The sequence below is a fragment of the Cyrtonyx montezumae genome, unplaced genomic scaffold (assembly GCF_038088225.1).
Source record: "Cyrtonyx montezumae isolate F1298 unplaced genomic scaffold, pur_monq_1.0 scaffold_1, whole genome shotgun sequence".
NCBI lineage: Eukaryota > Metazoa > Chordata > Aves > Galliformes > Odontophoridae > Cyrtonyx > Cyrtonyx montezumae.
Window position 1 is genome coordinate 17,068,297 of NW_027071825.1, and position 21,468 is coordinate 17,089,764.

General features: G+C 38.9%; 1 long non-coding RNA gene across 1 annotated transcript in view; it reads right to left on the reverse strand.

The window, feature by feature from the left end:
* The window catches only part of LOC136052313 (uncharacterized), a 33,444-nt gene that overhangs the window by 10,965 nt on the left and 1,011 nt on the right, over positions 1-21,468 (reverse strand). The gene's annotated exons all lie outside the window — the stretch shown is intronic.

Below are 21,468 nucleotides of genomic sequence, written 5' to 3' on the forward strand. Positions count from 1 at the left end.
AATTCATTGTTGAAACACTTTCCTAAGGAACAGTAATAGTAATACTTATCAGATTACTTACAAATTTCAAGTTGCTCTTGTGATTTGCTCTATGACAATCATATGACAAAATTTTAAAATCACATTGTTATGTAAAGTTTTAGACCTGTAACTTTCTCCACTTCACATCTTATAGTTTATTATTTCTCAGTTTGAATCTTAACTCAGCCATTCCGCATTTTCCTTGATGCGAAATTTATCTTAAAACCCTGGGATGACTCCAAAAGCTGTTTCAAAAGCTGGGACTGTATTAAAGGTTGCATTATCAAAGATATTCTAGGTGATTTAGAAGTATAAAGGTCTATTGACTTGTAGGCCTCAAAATGCCTTAGTCATTTTTTGAAAGGGGACCATATGTCTGGGATTATTTGGCTCTTTCAGCCTTCTTCCCAACATTATTTTATCAAAGCGACGCACGATGACATACACTGAGTTACATCACAAAAGCTAACAAAGGTAATTATGTTAGAGCTAATCAGGCTTGTGCACTACCGTGTCAGTCAAAACCCTTTCCAAAATGCCAGTGATGAACATGACACCAGTCATTCTTGAAGACTAACCAAGCCCTTCTTCATCCTTTCTCATGTTAAGAGATGTGAATAAGTGTATAACTGTATATGCTCCAGTACTGAAGTACAATGTAAAAGTTACAGATGCAATGTTCACAGTTATTGTTTGCATTTATATGGAGCTAGTTATTTCATTATAAAAGAGTTATCTTGAAACTCTGAGCACAGACAACAGAAAGCTAAGAAATCCAAAATGAAGCAGAGATGGGCTTTTTTCTTTTCTGTCTTGCCTTTTTTTTTTTTTTTTTTTTTAGGTGGAACCATTTTTCTTAGATTATCCTAACATCCAAAATCAATATTTTTCTCCCTACTTGTTCTTTTTCAGTACCCAGCTTCTGGGCATGTTTTATACAAAGCAAAGTGAAAGGTTTGGCTTTGAAGTCACAGAAAACTCACTGGCCAAGTGCATCAGCAATTCACAGAAATACACATGAAGGCATAGAGCAGAGATTTGGTACAGATCAGAGAAACTACAGAAGCCACTGTATCAGTTCAGCCTCATTTATTAGAAGGAATTGACAAGATACTCCGTGTTGGAGTCCCTGCTATATTACTTACAGAACAACAGGTCAAACTTTATGAGTAATTTCTATTCCTGCCTATTGAGGATGCAAAAGTCTTTACCACAATTGGATCATTTACCTCCCCAGAGATAAGGCATTGTAATTCCATCCAGCCTGATTGCTCTTCACCTTTATTTCTCAGATCACATTCTCCTGTTTTGCAATGATCACTAATTACCTACGATTCTGAAAATACAAATCAAAACATGACATTTATTTCCTTAAATTTCCTTCTGTGTTGGAACGCTGTGACATGCATATCCCTCTGAAGTTAACTGAAAAGATGTATCTTCGTAGAGGAACCCGGTTTAAAACCGGCTTTAATTCTGTCTGCAAAATTGTGCAATATTCTATGTATCTAGTATAAATACATTCAATCCTTGTCTTCTTTCCTTCCTTATTCTCCCCATAACCATTTACTCAACTGTAGGGTTTTGAAGATTGTAGTAGCTGTTAGCCTACATGAAGAAACTGTTACATTCACACCAAATATAATATGCAAACATTCCATTGTAATTCATCTGTTTCTTTAGGCTAATTTATAGTTTAATGAATTTGGTCATTGGGAATTCAAGTACTTCGGTTTCAAAAATAGAGCTTGTTGAAAACCTTCTGCTGAAATAAAATTTTCAAGCAGGTTTTTAGCCAGTTCAAATCATTGTTGAGATTCCTTATTTAGCAAAACAACACTTCAATAAATAAGACAGAGAGGTGACTTAATATAAAAGACCTTAATCTAGTATACAAGATACAGGGATAGCAGAAAAAGCACTGCACAAATAGGATAATAGCCAAGCTACTTCTGAGGTTCTATGTAGTTATAAACCACATACTGAAAATTAAGATGACTTTGTCATTATTTTGTTACAGGAGTAGCTTTTTTAAGAAAAGAATTGAAATTAATTTCAAAAATGCCACCAAGATTTAATGGACAATTTCTGCTCAAGCAGTTGCAGGTATGGACCAACAGGAACAGATGCAAGGCAAAAGCAGTGCTGTCCCTGCCTGGAGTTACCACAGCTGATCTGAACATCACCTGTCTCAAGCCTCCTACTGACCTGAAGGAACCATAAAGTAAGCATAGTCCCAATATGGGCAATGACACGGCATTCTGATGGGGACATCCAGAACTCACCTTGTAAAACAAATTCTGGCATTAACGAAATCTCGCTGGGAAGGGATGTAAGCCTTGCCCACACTGGGTGTGGCACTGCCTAGCTGATCCTTCTGAGTTCTCACAGAAGCTTAAAGGCAATTTTCCTATAGAAAAGCACCAAATTTGCATTTCACCTAGGCTGAATTTAGTCTGGCATCTGTACAAACCATATTTTCCAAGGGCAACACTCAGTTACAGGAACTCTGAGCTTTTAAAGAAACCCTTCACGCTACGGACATTTTGGAGCTTGTTCATTTTCTGGAGATTGCTGACGATTCTGCCTAGAAGCTTGTGGTGCCATGGCCAGGCTCTAGTCCTGCAGGATGGCAGTCATTGGCTCTTTAAATAGGTTATTTCAGTCTTGATGGAAAGAACATGCAGATTCAAGATCACAGTCGGGAGGAAGAAAAGACAGAAAGAGATTTAAGAGAGAGATCACTAACAAACCTCACATGCTGAAAACAATGGCAGTAAAATCCCAATGACAGAACAATCATTTATGTCATACTAGTTTGCGAGAACATCAATTTAAATGGTGTAATCAGATCCATTTATTGCAAGAACTAAAAAAAAACATAGAATCTATGAAAGTAGATACCCTTTGCTGTGTTTTAAACCACTAGCATAGCTTTACTCAATTAGAATGAAATTCATCTTTTAAGAAATATCTAATTGGGTATGGTAAACTTATTTTATTTTAAAAGAAAGACATTGATGACTCCTAATTATACACATACGTGTTCCCTAAGCAAATTAGTTATTGTTAAAGCTATTAATGCTGAGCACGGCCTTATACAACAGTGTCATCTAGTGGTCAGCGGTCGGACTCCCCGCTTCAACTAAAGATGGGGACGGTCAATAAACAGGTAACAACGCTGCACTCATCTGTCTGTTTGTTTAATAGATTGCATTGTTTCATATAACTAAATAAATCACCATTTATTCCATCCAACATGGTGGCAGGCGGCTCAGCACGCTGCCAGGAGGCACACAAGGACCAACACTCGGGTACTGGGAAAAGGCAGGGCATGCCTATATTAGCTGTCACTGAAAGCAAAGGCTGTGTGAGGTGCTTCTGCCATGACAGCAACAAGGCAGTCTTGGTCTGTTCCTGTGCCTCCAGATTTTCTTTTTAAACTCCTTTTGCTTCAGATTTACTGCTCAGGTTGGGGAAGTTTGGGGCCAGCTGGGAGGGTTCAGCAGGGAGCAGTCCTGGCAGGCCCCAGCCCACCCTTGTCACATTGGGGTTCAGCACACTTCCTGGCTCAAGTTTGTAGTCCTTCACATTGAACTCTTCTGCTCGACACCGTGTGCCTCTATTGTATCCAAGAAAGATCACTAATGCTTCACTTCTTACAAGCCAGCCAGCCACACAATGGGGGAGGATGCTATGAGCATGTGCTGCCTCCAATTGCCACATTTGAGACAAAACACCCAGCAGAATAAATAACTGTATTTTAAAAACCCAAGTCCTGGAAGAATTTTGTAATTGATGAGAAATAGAAAAATGTAATCTGATGACAACATGCCTGAAAAACTATGCATCACCTTGGCCCTGAATAATCTGCTATCAACACAGTCCTGTATCTACCGGTAAATCTCACTGTATCAAAAAAAGGAAATGGATATTCTAGAACTAGCTGAAATGTCTGTATAATGACATCATAAGTGTAGTTTTGAGAGAGACATCTACAACAGGATTTGGTAAAAGCCTTGTTCTATTACACATACACCTCTAAAATGCAATACTGCTAGCAATGGTCAGACATGTAGAAAAAGTATTTCTCAGCTCATTGCAGTAAGAGGTGATTCTTCCTCCAAGAAAAGCCTTGGGGCCTCATACCAGCGATCTTGACAGATCAGGTCAATCTGACATCACAAAGTTGTCAGACTGGCAAGCTGTGATCTTTAAGAAAACTAAACAAAATTCAGATTTCACCTCAGATTGCAGTTTGCACTGCTTTTTTCCAGACAAGTCTACTAACTAAACCAACATCTTCCTGAAAGACTTGAGCCTTTATTTCTTGACAGAAAAATATCACTATTGAGATCATAAAAAGACTGGATTAAATTTGAAAAGCATTGTTATGTTTTACAAAAAAATCAGGAAAGAAAGGAAGAAAGGAAGGAAGGAAGGAAGAAAGGAAGGAAGGAAGAAAGGAAGAAAGGAAGAAAGGAAGAAAGACAGAAAGACAGAAAGACAGAAAGACAGACAGAAAGAGACAGAAAGAAAGACAGAAAGACAGAAAGACAGAAAGACAGAAAGACAGAAAGACAGACAGACAGACAGACAGACAGAAAGAAAGAAAGAAAGAAAGAAAGAAAGAAAGAAAGAAAGAAAGACAGAAAGACAGAAAGACAGAAAGACAGAAAGAAAGAAAGAAAGAAAGAAAGAAAGAAAGAAAGAAAGAAAGAAAGAAAGAAAGAAAGAAAGAAAGAAAGAAAGAAAGAAAGAAAGAAAGAAAGAAAGGAAGGAAGAAAGGAAGAAAGAAAGGAAGAAAGAAAGGAAGGAAGGAAGGAAGGAAGGAAGAAAAAAAGAATGAAAGAGAGAGAAAACAGATAGACATGCTGGTAGAAATCAGCTTCTTTGTCAAGATTTTTTGCAGGCAAGAAATAAATCAACAGCAGGGTTTAATGTATCAAAACCAATCTCTATCCAGTGTGGGGTTTTCCCTCTTCTCCACTGCTGGGTCCCACTTATCAGGATTTTTCTCTCAATCCAGCATGCTTAAGAGGGGCTTCACTAAGTCAGCATTCTTCGACTGGATTGTTCCAGTGATCAATAGAGGACAATGATTTATTTATAAAGCAGCAATGCAGCACTGCAAGAATTAGTTCTCTTCTGGAAATGTTTCCCATTTTATGCATTCCCCACATAAAGGAATGCACAGTAAACTTTGTGTGAACTGCAGTGCAAACCAAATCCTATCTGTATCTTTTCATTTATTTCTTCTGAAGCATTGTTGTTCATTGGGTTTTGTGTGCGTGTGTTTTTTGTGGTTTTTTGTGTGTGTTTTGTTGGGTTTTTTAATTTGGTTGTTTTTTGGTTTGGTTTTTTTTTTAAATGTAAAGCTTTCTTTATATCGATTTAGCAAGGAATAGGTAATAGCCATATCAATTTTCTCATAGTGAGATGTATTGATAGAAAAACAGTTTTATAACTAGAAACAGAAATGACTAATCTATTGACTGTTACAAGCTATTCTGATTATATTTTATACAGATGATAAATAACACATGCAAGTTTTTATTTTTTTTAGACGTTTCAACTAATGTAGGTAGTACTGTCAACCAACAGAAAAGCACATGTCTTCAGTATAACATAATAGGAATTGATATTTTGCATAGTAAATGGCATATATGTCTTGGAGTTCCCTATGTTGTAGATTATTACATTTGGGAGAAGTAACATTCCGTTTTATGTTTTATGGCGGATTGAAAAATAAAAATGTATCTGAATCTTTAAAAAACAGAGTGTATAGCGATCTGGGCACATACTTAGAGTTTCACAAAAAGTAAATGGGATAGAAAGTATGTTTTACATCTTCAAAAGGAGAATTTTCCCCCTTTTGGTTTGCATGTTTCTTCATAATCATCATTTTGCAATATAAAGTCAGAATGAAGCACAAAAGAGATTTTTTTTCCAACAATTGGAATTGCCATGGCAACACCCCAGATCTCAGTTAAAGTTTGGTCCTGTACAGATAGTCACATTAGCATTTGTTTTTGTGCTGAGCGCAATGCTGCATGTGAAAAGCACTTTGGTCTCTCTAGTTAAGTATAGAAGGTATAATTTGATTATTTCTGAAATCTGAACTGTAAGATTTTGACAGCTCAATAAAAGGCTTCATCTTCAAAATAGTGTATTTTCAAAATGACACAAATCATCAAAAGAACATCAGGTACAGCTATCAATACCAAGAGCAGTTGTTTGCATCTCTAATCTCAATTATGCTGAATTTGAGTAACTATCCACTGTCTTTTTTACAGCAGCGCTTAACTTTCCCAAACATGTTAATCCCATTGTATTCACATACACAAATACACAGAATCAGGTGAAATTAAGTGATGCATTTAAGCTACTGAAGAATCAAAGGAGACTATTTTTCCCAGACATCTTTATGAGAATGAGTTCCCTCCACTACTGCAAAGAATCACTTCAAGGTAAATGCAGACATTTATTCTCTGATGCTTCAAAACGCTATCCAAGCTTTAAAGAAATTTAAATCCCTTAAATTGTAAACATTTCATTCTGGTAACTCTACATATCTGCAGAACACATAGATGTAAATTCATTTGGGTGTGTTAAGGGGCTATAACACTACACTTCAGGTCTGTACAACAACCTACCAGAAACAAAATACAAAGAGAATAAATGACCATTCTAGCTGGAATTTGATTCCTCCCTGAGCAGAAAACAAAACCAGAAAATAATTTCTAGTAGCATATAGATCATGTTTCATTTGCTGATTTCATCAAATAATACAGAGATGAAGACTGTTTTCAGAAACACGCTGGAAATATACATGAGATAACTGGAATTGTTCCCAAATAAACTGGCCATTAAATTTGCAAAGTCCTGAAGTACCTACAATGAATTATGACAGTTCTGATGATAAAATAAATAATCTAAAATGCAATACAGGACTGATATCCTGTTTCAGAAAAAAATAAAATAAAATTCAGAAGACTTAATCATTGGGCAAATGTTATGAACCATACAAACAACGCAGTACAAATCTGCGGTCTTGGTATATCCAAGCAAATATTACACAGTCTGTGAAAATTACAATGAAGAATGTAATAGAAATTGTTCTCATGTGGGGAAGAAATAAACACAAGACCTTGTCTGCTTTCTCTTTAAGAGACAGCTGGCTGAAGAGCACTGGCTGGAAATAGGTCTTCTAGGTGAGCAGATGGACTGGATGATCTTAAAGGGCCTTCCCAACCTTGGTGATTCTCTGATTCTAGAAGCATGACATTTAGTGAGGTGGTCCTGGTTGTCATTGGAAAGAGCCTGAATTCTAACATTTTGTGAATATAGAGTCTGTTTGGAAAATATGCTGATGTTGGAAGTGTATCTTCCTGTTCACATCAGAGATACCACTTCCGTTACCTTCATGAGTTCACGGTGACAAGCCTAGCTGCTCAGAATAAAAAAATAAATAAAAGTGACAAACTGCAAGTTGCATTTAAGTGTAGAATTAGCAAAAGTAAAACAAATATAAAAATGAAAAGGGAAAAAAAAAAAAAAGCATAGGGCCAGATAGCATTATCTGCAGTGAGACTTTGCTTCCAAGCACCCAGCAGAACTTTAAGACCTATTTAATTTCTGCAAGAGGTGTGCATTGGTCTCCATTTGTAGCATTTGCTGCCTTAATACACTGGTATCCTACTTGATGTACGAAGTACCTGGAGCTAGGTGGGGTGTCCCCAGCCACTTTTAAGATCAGCAGCCTTAACTGTTGCAAAGCCCCTGGCAGATAAGCCCTGTGTGTCCCAGCCCAGAGAAGCCAACAATCTGCTGCATCAGAAGTGACTTCAATGTGATTCACTTGCAGCCTTTACTGCTGGATGTTAGGAAAGCAAAGGTAACTCTTTGCTACAGTTCTTCAATATCATTTCACTTTGTATAGGAAATAAGTTGGATCAGCTTGAAGACATTGGTATATTTTGAATTTGCTTTTCCAGATTTCATACTGCTAGGCATGAATGATTATTCCCTGTAATGAGAGGCAATAGACGAGCTGAGCTGTGAGAACTCTGTACTTTGAAGACTGTAAATCAAAACAGAAAAGAGGGAGGGAGCTGGGAAGAAGAGGCAGCCAGCAGTGAGACCACACCACTGTGCATCTGGGCTTTTATGCTTTTCCGTGCTGCTGTACAATTTTTCTACTAGCTCCTCTTTGAAGGGAATAATTTGTAGGTAGCTGTGTCACTGGTAGCTCTGTCTGCAGCCATGCAATTTTGATTTTATTATTCAGTGTTGTGTTTTAATAGTCATTTGAAAGCATTATTGAAATATCTCAGTGCACATTACAGTGACTCTTGTACCAGTAACTAAAGATGCAGCCCCCAGGAAGTGCCATTTATTTCAGCAGAGCACAGCTGCACTAGAGGAAAAAGCCTGGGGCACCCACAGCAGCAATAGGGAAGCAGAGGGAATCAGCAGCTTCTGTCTGTTTTGAAAGAGGAAACATCTCTTTTAAAGTATTTATGTGCAAATGCCCTATACAATTACAGGCATTTCTAGAGTAGACTCCCATTTGTTTTATTTCAGAATTTATTTTTCTTCAGGTGTTTTGACGATTTTTCTAATCTTTTCCTTTGCAAATAAATCTATTCCTTGTAAAAAGTCTAGCAGCTCTTTTTTTAGTATCCAGCATGCCCACGCTTGGAGGTTACATGCTATGAAGAGCATATGCCCCTTTTTGACTTGTGCTTGTGCTCTAATGGAGGAAAAGCAGCAAGTGTTTGCAAAGATTTTTCTTTCTGTGCATTCTGTTACGCTTATAAAAATATTACTATAATGATAATTGAAAAACAGTATTTTTTGAGAAACATTTCAATGAGGTTTACAAGAGCTGCTGTAAATAGTCATTTATATAGAGAAGCAGAAATGGGGTAAAAACAAAATTCAAGCCAATTTTAAACCTTCCACCTATTCCTAAAAATGAGGGTTACATTTCCGATGACTCCAAACTTAGTAGGTTTGGCTGTGAACCTCCATCTCATGCTGTCAGAGTTGTGTGTTGTGATCTCCAACAGATCACCTAATCTGTATCAGCTGTTTTTCTTCTTCCTTCCTTAGCTGCCTAATTGATACAGTGAAATAATCAGGATGGACTATAGCACTCTGCTGCCAATATAGCATGGAGAAAAACGAGGCGTGATCTTTTCAAACACATCATTCAGTATAATACTGGCGTTATAAATTCTTTACTATTTTACGATGCAAATAAAACCACCTGAGTTATGGAGGCTACATTTATACATATCACAGTAGTACAATTAAGAACAAGCAAATAAATGACAAAACAGGAATCTGAATAACGATTAAATTTCCTGGGTGGGAAAACCTGATCACGAAGGACACTTTCTGCCTAGTGCACAAGGGAGGGTACGGTGTATTTATTTACTTTCCCAAAACATGTAAATTCTCAGTGTGTACAGTTTCAGTAACTAGAAATTTGGATGCTACATTTACCATAAAGAAAGATAAATAACAAAAATCACCAAGACACAACTTTTCTCTTGTGCACTTCTTTTATCTATTTTTTTTTCTATTTCCTTCATATGATGTCAAGAGACTAAAGTCCAAAAAACACCTAGCTTATATCACGGGCAAAATAAGTCATATGACACGCTCAATTTTTAGAGTCATTAGCTTTCTGCAGACATCATCTTAAGCAGCAGAGTTAAAAAACCTAAAGAGAAAAAGACAGAATATATTTGAGAGTAAAAAGCCTCTGTGGGTGTTGATGGAAGTATATGGAAGAAACCAGCAAGAACAGTGGATAATGGAAGATTGCTTGTGCAGGTAGTGGGCTTATCTATATGACAAATTGATGAAGAATGAGGAGGAAAACTATGTTGATTTAATGCTGGCAATTTGAAGCATAGGCTGCACAGCAGTTTCAGACAGAAATACCAAGATAAATTCAGAAGCAACCCTTGCTCTGACAGATTAATAAAATACCAGGAATTATTTGAGCTTCTTAGAGGAAGGGATCACTAAAGAGCCCTCCGAATACCCAAGATATTGCACATATGAATAAAGGAATGGCTCATCCAGCCCTTGCCTGCCTGTTATCAAGAACACGCTTTAAAATGATATCCAACCTTTTCTAGAAGGCATGAAAAATACATATTAGAAGAGAATAAGAAAAGAATAAAGTGAACAGCTGCTACTGATACAATTTTAGGAAAAAAACTGCAATAGTAGTGCCTTCGAAGAAGATACCTAACAGAGGCTTACCTGAAATAAGAAAAATATGTTATACTGGGTCTTATGTTTCAACTTATGCTTTTTAGGCTTGTTATTTGCAATAGGAATGTGCATCCAGCTAAATGGAAAACTCAGAATTTTTATAATTTAAAAATAGGACAATTTGGTTTATTGTAAACATTTTCAGTGCTGCTTTATTAACACTGGTGAATGTTGAGTTCTTCGGAGTTTGATCAACAAAAGATGACATTTTCCAGCAAAAAGGCCTTGGACAATTTTAGTTCTGGCAGGTGTTTAATATGTGGTCTGTATGCCCATGGCTAATAATGTCAGTATAACCCTGTCATTAGAAATTATGTTCTAGCACATTTTAACTAAGCAGCTACTTGGATGGATTATCAGACTGACTTTATCAGCATTTTTGTTTCATTCCAGGCAATTCAACATTCTCAGAAAGCTGGTCTGCCCCAGAACCCTTTGGAAAATAACATGGATTAATTTACACACGTACCCCAAAAACAAACCAAAAAACAAACAAATAAGCAAACAAAACTAAAAAGAGGTCTTAGTACCCACCTCCATTCTCCCCAAAAAGAAAGGATTTCTTCTCTGGAATAGTCAGTGTGATGCCTCACTGATAAATTATTCACAGAAAGGTACAACTCCATTTCTTTCCCAGGGGTTGCACCATGTCAAGTGAAAACTTGTCGTTCTGACAAGAAATACCAATGGTGTAGAATAATTCCACTGTAGATGACATAATCACCCCTTCTCATGATGAGTGCTTTTGATGAGTGTATTTGAACTCAATTTCTGCAAAGGATGCCAAGAATTACCAATAGTTTGATATTTAATCTTGGGAAAACTGGAAAATTAAAAAGCTCCTATGAACAACTTCTATTCTGAGGTTTTATTTATAACTTATCAGCGTTGCCTAAACTTGTTATTCATTGCAGTCCTCTTCCAGCTCTGTTTTCAACAGTTATAGACACTGTAAGCATGAATTTTAACAGTAAAATGACCCACGTTCTAAAAATGCACCACACTCCTCATCTCAATTCTATGAAAAACTGATCTAAGCCTCAGTCCAGTGGACTATCCCAAAAGGCTTGGAAGAGCACTCATGATGAAACATAAGAATCACTTGTGTTCTCATATTTGGCTGAAGTCATTAACTGTCCTTTTTTTTTTTTTTCTTGCACTTTCTGCATCTTTAGTGCAGAAAATGTGGTATTTAGGATGCTTCTGGTCAAGCTGTTGGTTCTAGTAGTCAGGAAAGAATTTCTTCTATTGGGGAGCATTTCTAGCAAAGGTCTGCTGTGGATTTGCACCTCAAAACAGCGCTGCTTAAATAATTTTTTTTCCCCTCTGAACAATTTGCTGTTTACAACTTAGCATATGCTTAGTGCTAGCACACTAAGCACGCACTTACTTTCCAGGACAAAACTCGAAATTCACCAAGTGAGCTTGATTCTTATGGGAAAATCTTTGTAGATTCAAATGCCTTCTTGGTAATCTCTCAATCATTCTCTAGAATAAAACTAAGATCACTTTGTAGAGCTAGCTGTATCCATAAATCAGCTAGAAAAGAATCTCACAGAAACTCTCTAATCTGTGTTCTGTACCTATAATTTAGGTCTGGGTAATCTACATGAGAAAGTTGTAAATAACTTAAATCCATGCTTGTACAAATCTTGATCTGCCTATTCTGTACCAAAACTAAGTTACAGGTATGGAGTTAGGTAGTAGTGCTGGACTGATCCATGCTCAAAACACTTCCAATAAGATACCCAGTATTACCTAAGAGAACAATTTGATCAGAAGTGTTTGAGCCCACAAGTGTGGAAAAATAGGAAACAATTCACCTAAAAAACAACAACAACAAAAAACCTATGCTTTCGCTGGAATAGGAAGAATTCTCTTCAAAATTTCTTTTAAGACCTCAAGGTCAGACTAAGGTACCTATAACCACCTACATCATATTTCTTTCTCCTTTACTCACTGTTTATCTGCTGTCATATGGTATCAGGTATGAGAGTGAGCCAGCCCCTTCCTCCTTCTGTCTGGGAAACCGATCACTGCCCCTCACTAGGTCCAAATTTTCATATTTTGTGTCTTATTAGGCAACCTCCAGTTTTCAGCCAAGTCGATATCATCACCTCCAAAGAGAACAGAACAGAGCATTTTCTTACTTTCTAGGTCTCAGCTTCTGAACAGAGCTCCTACGCTCTTCCCAGTGTTCCCAGTGGTTTGTTTCTGCATGTGCTTCATTAAAGCTGGGTAATTTTATCAGACCAATACAGACTGCTTTTTTTTTTTCCAGTTCATCTTATTCCTATGCTCCTTTACCTATTTTGCATAGACTTATTTGCTGTCAGACTTTTTTGCAATCTTTATTTCATTCAGTCCATTACTTTCTAATATACAGCTATTTGTCCAGCTAAAAGTTTTTTTCTACAGTGCTTCCTTTTGCTTTTGTTTTGGGTATTAACTCCATATAGTTTTCAAACCTCTGAGTAAGAAAGTTCCGGATATTTCTGAGCTGCCTAAGTGGATTGATTTAATCAATCATCCAAATCCACCTGAGTGATTTGAAATCCTCATCTACAGACCTACTGGTCTGAATCCTACTATTTAAGTTTCTATCAGCCATAAAACATACATTCTTCGATCAGTTCATCTACAGTATCTTCATTACTTAAGTGAAACATTAAAGTTGGCCTCTAATTGACAGAGTGAAGAAAAAAAAGAAAGAAAGTAAAACAACAAATCCAGTCAGCTATTACCAGCAGAAATAAACAGCATTATTAGCATTTGTTCTCCCAGCTACACTGAAGAAGTTAAGTACTCCCATGTGTAGGGCTGCCCAGCCATCTGGTCATAACTGCTGTCTGCATTTATCACTTTAACCATAAAACATTAAAATATAACATGCTTTAAAAACATTCATTTTGGTAACTAAATGAAACCCAAGAATATCCTACAGACTCACAAAATTAGTAGAATTTTACTAGCCATCCTTCACTGATTTTGAAGTGCTTTTGATTCAAACAGAATGGCTACACTAGTTACTCCTTAACCTATCACACAAATTAACACGCAATTCTATCCTTGGATTGCTACGTCCCATTCCAGATCTGTTTTCCCACTCCCTTTCTGTAATCCTTCTAACACCCTGCATTTTGCTGCTCCAGCTCATCATATTTGCATAAAAACATTTAAATTACTCTCTTTTGACTATAAGCATCTTTTATCCAGATTACTCAAAATCCTTCTGCTGGTTACAGAACCTAACAACATCCTAAAGCACAGATCTGGCCCGTTGCTTCCCTCCAGCAGGGCTGGCTGCACTTGTCTTGCTGAAATCCAACCCTGCCCTCCCAGACACAGTGGCTGCTTTTGCTCAGCTGCAGAGACATCACAAGCACTGGTGGCACTTTTCACTCATGGGTGCACCCATCAGCGTAGGAATGGCAGAACAAGGAATCCATCCCTGGAAACTGCCAGAGCTGGGTCAGACTGGCCTCTCTAACCAATGCTAAACATGCCATTCTCTTCTCTTCTTGCTCTCCATGCTTCTAGATCCTTCAGCATTGGAATACATCTGAACTCACTTTTAGTGTTTACTAGAGGTAGGTTTGGCAGTTCAAAAAGCTGTCTTAACTCTCCATTTCTCAGTTTCAGGCTCATTTTACCAATTATGTCAATCTCAATCTCCAAAGGCAGTTTACCAATGCTATTTCCTTACTTTCAACTTCCTCACTATGCAGCAGTATATTTCATTATTTACCTTTTGATCAATTGTGAGATTATTTGCATCCATTCCGCTCAAATGTCAGTTACCCAAAAATTGTCTGATTCTTTTTTAAATGGGCATAATTTTGTTTTAAAGCTATTAGCATTTCAGGCTACACTTTTACTGATGACTCATTCCTTCAGTTTCTGTGCTGAACTGTACATTACCTGCTTTTCCACACTACAGAGAACAATGAGAAGGAATGCTTTATTTGATAGATCATTCTTTTTTAATAGGATGAGTACCCAGAGGATTATTCAGACTTTTTCAGCTGGATTTAAATTAACGGCTATTGTGCCTGTTTTGGCCTTCTCCTTTTTCCTCCTTTCTGCACATCTATAGGCAGGTGTTTGCATTCAGGTGTGCAGGTAAAATTAAGGATAAAGGCAAAAGGAGCCCACATACCAGCCACATGTTCTCAAGGGAACCTCAGGCCAATTTCTTCATTGCTTATGAACAACTTGCATTGGTTCTGCTACAGCACAGGAATCTTGTCACAAGTTGTTCTTAAGCCCAAAGGAAGCATAGAGATATTTATAGAGATTTGCTCCAATCTATCTGAGAGCTCTTACCAAGCAGAGAGGATAGCTGAAGGCCAGGATGGCCTTCTAGTGCTCCAGCAAAACATCCAAACCACTTGAGTTGCCTTATCTATACAGAGCCTCAGAAAAAAACAAAGAGGCTTGCTAAGAATTATAGGAGATATTTTGGTAGAGCAGGATCCAAACGGAAGTCTCCTATATCTCACATAACTTCTCCTGGCAGCCAGAATGGCTTTCTTAAGCACAGAGATACAAATTCAAATGAAAACACTTCTCTGTTCTTATAAGCCATAAAAAAACCGAGGCAATTCCCAGCTGATTCACAAACTGATAAGTTTACCTGTGACTGTTTCCCCTATGCTTGGCTACTGAGTGCTGCATCAGTTCAAGAGAAGCCAGAATGTATAAACTGGAGTTCCCTACTAAGCAAACCCAGAAGTCCTCTGTGAAATTTATAAGCAAAATGAACCCTTTCCACCAATTGTTCTCTGCTCATTGCTGTGCTTAATAAATATATGTTATACAATGAAGAAAACAGATAAGAACAAGAACAGCTATATTGGCCTTAAATTCTAGCCTGTTTCATATACAAAATAGAAACGTGAATAATTTGGTAGTGCAAATCATTAAGTCATTAAATTTAAATAGGAATTCCTACAGAACATCACATCAACTCCAGCCACAGGCTGCAATCTAGTAGATAGTCATTTGCTGTCTTAAGTCAAATCACATAGAAAAAAAGAAAAAAAAAAACCAACAACATATTACTCTGTTTTGGCTTTAGAAGTTCAGTAAAATAAAACAAAAAACATGCTGCTTTAATCCATAGATAAGGAAGGCACAATTATTCACCTAAAGCAAGAAGAACTGACCTCTCTAGCTCTACTTCTTCCTTCCTTTTCCCACAGCATCCATCCAACAAATGCTTCTCATGAAGATGAATACAGAAGAGACCTTTCATACATGTACAAGTTCATCCAACATAGCAAGGATTTAACTCCTAGTAGCTGGAAGGTACACCCACTCTTCCCTGCAGTTTCGTCTTGCCTAAGAGCTTTTTCTATTTGTGGAAAATAAGCACCAGTGCTGCAGAACTACAGAGCTGGCTGCAGCTCACCAGAATCCAGTACTTCAGCTCCTCAGTCCATCCACAGATCTCATTTAAAACACAAGATTTCTTGCAAATCCACTGGGTCAACATCTCAAATGCTCTGCTAACACATCATCCCTAAGTGCAAAATCAGTTGAAGAAAATACAGATCTAATTTCATTGTTTCCCCTGCAAGAAACAGGGAAATCTGGTCCTTCACATTTATGCAGAAAATTGCTGATATCTACTAAATCAGAGCAAGCTGCAGGAAGCATTTGACTGCTTGCACCACTACTGTAAATCACATCTGTTGAAATATTTCCTTCCTGATCTGGTCTAAAACTTTTGCAGCAGCAGTCTGACCACACTGTCCAAAGTCATGCTGCATCCTGGATGATGTCTTGGCATAAAACCTTGACATTCAACTTGTTTCCTTGGCTACTTTTTTCTGGCATTTGGCACCAGTGCCTCTCAGTACTTGACACAAACTCTCCTAAATCCTTCATAGTAAAACCACCATGCTGAGAGGAAATAAAATGGACTAATTTTCTTCATGGGGCTACAGAACTAGCGAAGCCTTCTTTTCTGTTTTCTTGTGCTCTGCTACATCTCAATATATGGCATTCCCCCCAGACGCATCACATGCCTTAGCTAATCCTAAGCAACACATGCAGTGGTGAGAGATCAGGGACTAGCTGGTCTTTGTGCTTCATTTGTTCTGAACAGAAGGACACAAATACTGTCTGGCGCTTCTCTGTCCACAAGGACCAACTGATATTTTTAAAGCATGAAGCTATTTTGGCACTCTTAAATACAAAATAAGAGAATGATGGTAGAACAGTTGCCTACTATACTATTAGTTTCATGTTTTCCCAAAGTGGTAAGAGATTGAGCTGGAACATGAGAAATATTCTTTCATTTACAAATCTGTCTTGGTTCTGTTTTGGAGTTAGGCATATCTTGTAATGGCACTGAAACAATTTTGAGCTATTTAGCAATACTACTGCAAACCTTGCAAGGAGAGAAAGTACATTCTGGTGGACCAGCTGCCAAATAATCATGAAGGAGCTTTCCCACATCCTAATATTTAGTAAGAAAGCTATTCTGAAATGTTGCAAACACAACTGTCTCCATTCTAGGCTCTATCTTGGGCAAGGTCAACATTCACAAAATACTCCAATATTACCCCTTTACATGTTTTACTTATTCACAAGCCTGCTTCTCTAACCTTCTCTAGCCATACTGTCTTATAACAGACGTACTTATTTTGGTCGCTTCTGTATCTCACTGTTTTTCAGATTTTCAAAATAACCTCAACTATTAACTGGCTTGCATCTTTTTTTTTTTTTTTTTTTTGCAAGGAGAAAGTAACAAACTGACAGCTGCCTTTGTCTTACAGGTTGCAAAAAGATATAAATTAATTAAAAAAAAATCCATTGTACTCTTCATAAATGGCAAAAAAGGTAACCACTAAATAAATCCAGAATTCACACCTGAAGAAACTTCAGTTCCCCTGGCAGGCTGTAATTGTTTACTTAATCTGGATATCAATTGTAGTCAGACAGCTGGCTCACTTTTTTTGCCTGCAATTTTCATTTCGACAGCCTCACATACATGCCTTAAAATTCCTCTCCATGGCTGCATTGTTTGCATTCTTTCCTATAGGTCACAATCCACCACCCAGAACTACGCTTCTGCATTAATAGTTTCTTACATTTTCTGATCTCTGTAGGATCAAAGGGACATACTTCACTTTGAATGACCTTAAGATGCTGTCCTTTACAATAATAGAGCAGACAGGATTTAGCTGTCCAGGCAGAGGTGGTAGTGCCCATAGAAGGGCTAAGAAGTATCCCAGCTTCTGCAGCAGGGTGCGGTGCCACAGGTGCCAGCACCACTACCCAGCTCCTGGAGGATGGTGCCAGATGATGAAGTCACTACAGACAATGTGATTCTCTACCTATTTCTGGACAAAAAGACTTCAGTAACAGAATTCCAGCATTCCGTTAGGCCAACGGTCCCCCCCCTCCCCCCCCATGACACAACATCCACATCAATTTGCTCAGCTTATTTCCATGCTAGGGGATTCTTGCCACAGATCACACAGGCTTGCAGAGCACTTGCAGAGCATGTGGATTGCACTGCAGAAGCTCAGATACTTCATTCTTCAACTTCAGATACAAGCAGACATCTGTAAACATGTAACATTCCTATCAGTTGCTGTCATTTCTTTCCAGTTACTCAGAAGACAGGACCACACCTGGTCATAAACAGGCTAAACAGTGGCCCAGTGTTAATCTCCTCACTTCTACCAAAAGTTCAGAGCTCCCAAACTAGACAAACTAGACAGAAAGTAAGATAAGTACTTGAACACATTTATCAAATTAATCTGAAAAACCTTCAGAGGTATGTTAAGTATTAATATTTTTCTTTGATACTTCTGGATGCAGAGGCACTCAAATGTTTCATGCCATAAAGTATAGATTTCTAAACACACTATTCATCAAAAATGAGAAGAACAGCAATTATTTGGAAAAATGAAACTATTCCTTCAACAGAAGAGATAATGCTACATCAGAACAGACCAACTCTGACAGCAGTTCAAAGTATTACCAAAAAAATCAATGCTTTCACATCCAGTGAAGCTCAGCAACTGTTTTCAGATGTGGTAAAAAATTACAAAGCCCAGTAATACTTTACCTGGAATATTTTCGTGTCTAAAATTTGGCAGTCACATAACTTAAAAGGATAGCAAGTCTCTGGGTATCGATCAGGGCTTTGCACATCTACAGTGTCATAAAAATGATCTGCAGCTATAAAAAAAGATAATGTGATTATAAGTACACTATATTGTAATTTCCTTTGGGTAGTCAGAAAACAAAGACTGTCTGATGGTCTCAGAAATAAACAAGCCTGGCGGTTACCCCCCAGTAGAAGCATTTTACAATACCTCAATTAAAGCACCTCCTATTCTAAGCATGGTAACAACAACAAGGCAATAGGCGAGTGCAAGAGTTACCTTTCAGCCACAGCACAGCAAGCAGTTGAAAAGTTAAGCCACCCACATCTTACCGGAGAGCTTTAACACTCTGAGTCTGCTACCAGTTCAGGCATGGCACACAAAGAGTTAACCTGATTTTGAGCCATTATATGGAGCTTACTGTAAAGCCTGCTCTAATAAATGCTATGATAGGAAGGTCAGCCCTTAATTCACCATCAAACTATCTTCTGGGTGTAAAGGTAATGACTTCTGCTTATACATTAGACAACCCTGACAAGAATTCTACTTGACAATGCATTTCAGACCTAGAAAACCGTGCTCACTTGCGCCAAGGTGCTGGATGTCAGCAGATTTACTAATATGCTTATTATTTGCACTTCAGAGGTGGAACAGAGTAAAATACTGTGAGCCCTCCCCCCCAACTGCCTGGCTAGGGAGGAGAGGAAATAAAACAGGATTTAATCCCGTTCGTATCACTGTGTGTTTGGTGAAACTCGACAAGTCAACATTAAGTATTCAAAGTGGTATTGTGCCCTAAAGGGATCACATGCAGCCTGCACATGAGAGCAAAGGAACAGCTCGGTTCTGCTTCGGTGTTTGTAAATTTAATTTGTTCAAGAAAAAGCAACTCTGGAAGGGATTACTAGCGAGGATCAACACCCTCAGCAAGGAAAAAGCGGAAATGCAAGCAATGCAACACCGACATTTTTATAATACAAAATAGCTTTTCGGGCTTAACCGAATAAATACAAGTTGGAGACAACTGCAGCTCTGCCCCGGCACGTGCTGCACTCAGCGTTCCCCAGTAGGAGGGCCCAGAACATTGCACAGGATTTCATGACAACTGAACAGGTACTTAGAAAACACCACATTTTATAAAACACGAACATTTCCTTACCGAAATATTGCTGAGTATAGTCTCAGTGCAACAAAATAAGTGGGACAGTAACATCCACTGCATGAAGACTGCTGACATATTGATCCTTAATTATTGCCAAGACCTGACTCAGGGATGGATATTTGTGGCTACACATGCACTCGCAGGTGCTCTGGAACCACAGAGCCTGCTGGCACATGTGTACACAGGCACACAGACACAAGTAATAACCAAGATATACAGCAACGGACATCTGAAATAGCAGTGCAAGAGAAACCTGTGAATTGCTTCTGCTGGGGTTAGTTCTGTGTTCATGCTCCCTCAGTATCTCTAATATTCAACTGTTTACAATTGTCTCTGGTCATATGCCAGAAAAACAGTAACAAATTCTTGAGTCTGTAAGTAACTTTGTTTGCTAAATCCTGCAGGGTGAAGGAAAGGTAGCTGGGCCTTGCCAGGGAGGGGAGGATGCCCTGAAGCCACTGCTGTGTTCCCTGGGCCCTCCCATTAGGCACAGCTGGGGTAGGGGTGAGGTAGGCAGGTGATGGTGAGGGCAGAGAAGTTTCCTGCTGTGTCCCAGCACAGCTCCTGGTGATGACCAAAGCTCCAAGGGACTGTTACATGCAGCACCCGTTTTCCCAGAGCAAAGGACAACAAAAATCTTTTTCTCACAGACTGGCACCTCAAATATAAAGCACAGAAAGCTAAGCACCACCACTGAGCAATCTAAAAATACGTCTTGTTAAGCTTGATTAATGAGATAATAAAAAGCTATAAAAAGAAAAAAAAATCCAATTAAAGTATATTCTGAAGTTTCTCTCCAACAGAAATAAAGAACCCAAGAGAATGGTAAAACTTTGAAAAATTAGCACGACAGAGATGACAGCCTTAGTATTCAGGACTGCAGTAGATCAGTTTTATACTTTTTCTGACGGGCTCTCCCTTATTTATCATCCCTAACGCGTGCTGTCTGCATTTCTGATCCTCGCTAAGTTTCCTTTCATTCCGTTATCGCCTCGCGAGTATAACACCTGAATTTAAATACAAACGCATTAAAAATGTGGCATTTTAAAGGCTGCGGGTGCTTCGTTCAGAAACACGGCATGCCTCTGGCACTTAAAAACAGCGGAATGACAGCAAACCCAAAGAGGGCACAACGCCCATCCATCACCCCTGCGGAACAGCAGACGGGAGACAACCCCGCCTTACGAAGAAGCGATTAGAAAGGGAAGCAACGTCGCCGTGCCGGTTTCCCATCAGCAGCTGGTTCGGGAGGGCCGGGACGGGGCAGCACGCGGCGGAGCCGGGCGGGGCGCAGCTCGCGCCCCCTAGCGGCGGCCGGCCCGCACTGCAGGGCAGCGCCTCTGCTGCCGGCGAGCGCGGGGCGCTCCGCGTGGAACTCCGGCTGCTGTTTGTTCTGGTTTATTTAATCCTTCATACATCAAGGTGCTTTACTATATACTGAGTAGGTATGCGTACCCTTTTTCCTCCTTAACAGGGCTCAGTGAATATTCAGTGTTCGTTTTCTCTCTCTTTAGCCCTGTGGCTCAAGACGGCACGGAGAAGCATGGCATTAACATCCGCACCGACCGCTCAGTGTTTCACAAATGGAAAGATCTTCATTTCATTATGGGTTTTGCCTTTTTTAATTCGTCAGCTAGGGACCTACGGGGCAGAACACTGCACCACTCCAACCTGCTGGAAGACCTGCCTGGGAAATCACAGCAGTTTCCCCTAACTTTGGGCCGAGCCCACCAGCAGGGCACCGCCCTGTGCCACACCAGCGTGTTCCAGTATTGTGCCCCCACGAGCAGCACAGACCCAGCACTGCTGACCATTGCAGCCCTGCTGCTGCTCGCTGCAAGCCCCAGCTGCCGCGCAGCCCTG